Here is a 4,344-nt window from a genome sequence, read left to right on the forward strand (position 1 = left end):
CATCAATCAACATGGGAATATAGGTCTTATATTTATTGCACCTGATCTACTTTTGCTTAGCACAGTTATTACTCATATCAGCATATGGGTCTAGATGTGAATGACGGAAGTTATATTTGAAATCGTGTCTTAAGGCTAGATGTGCTCATGCCAATTTCTTTTTCATTGCGCACCCCAAAATTGCCAATACCAGGTTCAGTATAAAATACATCATCTTTGGCACCCACGGGTCACCCTAATGATGCACACAAGTGAAGATGCAAATATTTATCTTTCCTCTCACGGATCCTCCCGCCCCTCCCTTCCCCCTTGCAGTGCCTTCCTGGCTCCTTCTTTGCTGGGGTGGAAGAATATGGAGGTGGGGGGCGGGTTTGATGCTTCTTAAAAACACATAAGCTGCCTCTCTCATCTGGCAATCATTGACTTATTAACTCTTATTTAAAAAGTTCACACAAATCCAGAGAACTTGTCCTGCTATAAGAATGCAGTGAGAACTAGATGATGCGTGGAAGCCGTCCAACTGCGCAGGGCAATGATCCTAGGCGGTGGCTACTGGCCGACAAGTGCGCCCCTGCGGCAGCTCCCAGCCTGGGTCTGCAGCTCCGGAGCGCTGCTGTTTTCACTGGACCCTGAGAAAACCATGACTCAAGACCAGAAAGGTGTGGAATTAGAAAGAACAGACCCAACCGCTCTGCTCCTGGGCATCCTATATGTCCTTTGAAGACATCTGGAGAAATGCAGAACACAGGCTGGGAAGAGGAAATTAAAATGATCATGAATATATACAAAATATCAGGCCACTCTCCTTGTAGCCACTTTACCCTAAAGCGGTAGCCCTCTGCCCACCTGACATGTGGTCCAGGCTTTTAATTGAAGACCATGCCTTGAGCTCTGTGAAGTTTGGATGAGCTGCGAGCCAGCAAAGGCTGTCCCAAAGGTTCCCGGAACACTCTCCCATCAGAGGCAGGATAATTTCATCAGGGAACCTGGAGACCTGGCTTCAGAGTGACCAGATGACGGGCTTGCAGACCCTTCACAGTTCCCCGTTAGATGACCCCGTGAATATATATGGCTGCTCACAAGAGGCAATTCCCAAGAGGTGGAACATATTTTTCTGTATCCGACTCTGGAAACTGGGACCTCCCTCTCCAAGGGTCCTGGCCCCAACAGCTTAGTCCCTGGACCCCCTTTGACTTTGCTTCGCTTTCACACTCTGGTTGAGTCTCTGACCAAAATGAGGAAGGGGCTGCACTGAGATTCCTTTGGGGGTTCACCTGGCTTCCCATCTCCCATGGCTAATAAGTGCTGTCCAGTGGCTTGTTGGAGGACAACCATTAATTAGATACACCAGTGCCGATTTATCTTATTAGAAATCTACACACAAGTAGCCATGAGAATGCAGAAGCTTTCAGGATCCCTAGCGCTCCAGATCGCCTTAGTTGCTGACGTCTTTGCTCCTTGATTTGCATTCATAGCTGGGGTTTTGTTTTGTGTCAGTAACACAAGCATCAGGGCAGGGCTGCTCCAAAGTCTGTGCCCACAACCCCCACTGATGCAATGTTTACATAGATTTATGTTGCAGTAGCTTGAAATATCTGTCGGTTCTCTCTAACCAACCTATTTGCCTGCAAACCCCATTTTTTACCCTTTTTTTGTTTGCAAAACCAACAACTTTGCAAAACCACTTCCAGGGAACGGGAGGACCAGCTCTGCATCCGTGTAGAGCTGCACCAGCCACAGCAAGCCGAGCTCTGTTTATTGCTGCGACTTTCAAAACATAAAGATAAAATATTTGAAGATTTTCTTGAAAAGGGGAAAACGCAGCTCTAGCCCCCTCTATTTGCCGCGGGGGGCGGGGAGCGGGGGTGTTGTCCACGTGCCAGACGTGACGGCTTAACGGTTTGATTTATGAGTCTGATAATAAAAATCCCATTAGGCTCCTCTCATTGAGAAAAAGGAGCAGAAGAAAAAAAGCTGTGTGTGTCACCGAGCAGCATTGACGCAGGCGGCTCTGACGGCAGCAGCCGCGGGCGGGCGGGGGGCCCGGGGGGGCCCGCGAGGGGCGCGCGAGGGCCGGCAGTTCCAGCGCAGGGTCCCCTAGCCGCCCCCGTGCCTTTTCAGCTCCCGCCTCCGCTGTCACCATTCCCTCGACCCACACGCACCAGTGCACTCGCCCCCGCGCGGCTCCTGAGTGCCCCAGGCACCCCAGCCCCCGCTACTGCAACCCTGCACCCCTCTGTAGTGACGGGTGCCACCCTATGTGATCCCCTGCCCCTGCGGACCCCTAGTCCTCCAAGGGGAGAGTGAAAGAGGGAAGGGACCTGGGAGGGAGCAGTGCACAGCCCCCCAGGAAGGGGTCACAGCCCTCCTTCCCTCCAAGGAAGGAGGTAGGACTGGGAGGCTGGGGTCCTGTGTTCCCAGCCCCCGGGGAGTTGCAGTCACTGGAACCTCCCCCACAGGCCCAAGCTGCCTGCATATAGGGCCCGCAGCCCCTTGTCCAGCAAGTATCCATTGTTCACGGGCTGAGAACACGTTAGAGTCAGGGTTATTTTTCTATTTAAAAAGTCATCTGGGCAGGAAAAAAGAGTAATGCGCTGTGCTCGGAGTGCGCATGTGTGATCCAAGACCCAGTGCCTGCACCCACGCGTGGTTCCCCGTGGACAGAGCCGGACCTCAGCCTGGAGCTGCGGCCACTACTCTCCGGCAGTAGGAGGACCTGGGCCCGGGGCCAGCCCTGAAGACGGTGCGGGGACAGATACCACTGCTGGGCCCACGCACAAATGCTGCTTCTGGTATCCAGGCAAAACAAGCCAAGGACTGCACAGAACATCTGGGGTTCCAGACCAGTGGTTTTCTCACGGTCTCTGAACAGAATGACTGACAAGATGTACTCCTAAGGACACTAGAAAAATAATTGTATCGGTTAGGCCTGATTCAGCCCTCTAGCCTTAAATTTTTACATGTCTACTTGAAATGTAGTGAGATTGATAAGGAATTAGAGAGACTGATAAACAAAAAACAGCCCTTAAAATTCCACTACTAATTATCAAAAAAACTAAAAAACTCAAGTGCGTCCAACTCCGCAATTCCGAGTCCATAAGTCATTCTATGAACATTTTAATCAGCCAGTGCCTAAACTTCCCCCATCAATCTCGCTACACTACATCCCCTTGGGGAGGTAGATGTGCCATTCATAATGTCCCAGGGACATGGAGCTTTCAACCCTCCTGGGGGAGAAGGCACTGCATGTCCCTGGAACTAAAAATGGGAATGTCTGATGCTTGTGCACCAGGATTCACAGCAGCCGTAGCCAGTATTCACCATAGCCGAGAGGAAGCATCAGCCCAGTGCCCCTCACCGATGAATGAGTACACAAAACGTGGTGCATCCATACAATGGAGCATGAGCTGTAAGGAAGGGAGCACTGACCCGTGCCTCAACATGGATAAGAACATTGTGCTCAGTGAAACGAGCCAGTCACAGAAGGACAAACCCTGCAGGATTCCACTTACATGAGGTCCCTGGTGTAGACAAATTCATAGAGACAGGAAGTGGAGTGGTGGCTGCAAGGAGCTGGGGGAGGGGTGTCGGGAGTTATTGTTCAATAGGTAGAATATTGTTCTGTTGGGGATGATGGAAAGTGTTGGAAATAGATCATGGTGCTCGTACCACACCATCATGAATTTAATCAATGCCACCGAATTGCATCCTTAAAGATGGTGACAATGGAAAATTTATATATATGTGTGTGTACACACACACACACATATATATAACCACAACAAAACAAACAAACAAACATGAATGTCAGTTAGCACTGATACTTCACCCAGGTTTCCTCTTCAAATTGCCTTCTGGGAACACACCCCCAGGCATGGTGTTAGCACCCTCAGGCACCCCAGCTTGAAATGGACCCTCTACCTTCTTAAAAACAAAGTGAGATAAGATACCAAAAGCCACCAGGGCTCCCTCGCTCATTTACATCTTTTACAAAGATCCCCCTGTCTATTTGAGAATTTGGGGGAGCAGACTACATTCTTACATCATTTGGCTCTTCCCTTCAATAGTGCCTCACCATGTGCACCGCCGAACATAGAATGGATTTTGTGAAGAAAAGTAATTTTGGTGTTTTTGGTTACTGCTAACCTAAGTGTATTAGGTTTCTATTGCTGCTGTAATAAATTACTGCAAATGTGGTAGTTTAGAACTGCAAAAATCCATGATTTATGATCTTACGGTTCTGCAGGTCAGAAGTGTAAACTGAGATGAAAGTGTGGGCAGGCTCTGTTCCCCTGGAGGCTCTCAGAGAATCCCTCTCCTGGCCCCTGGCTGCATTCCTCTGCT

Source organism: Macaca nemestrina, chromosome 5 (assembly GCF_043159975.1).
Source record: "Macaca nemestrina isolate mMacNem1 chromosome 5, mMacNem.hap1, whole genome shotgun sequence".
In the NCBI taxonomy this organism is placed as follows: domain Eukaryota; kingdom Metazoa; phylum Chordata; class Mammalia; order Primates; family Cercopithecidae; genus Macaca; species Macaca nemestrina.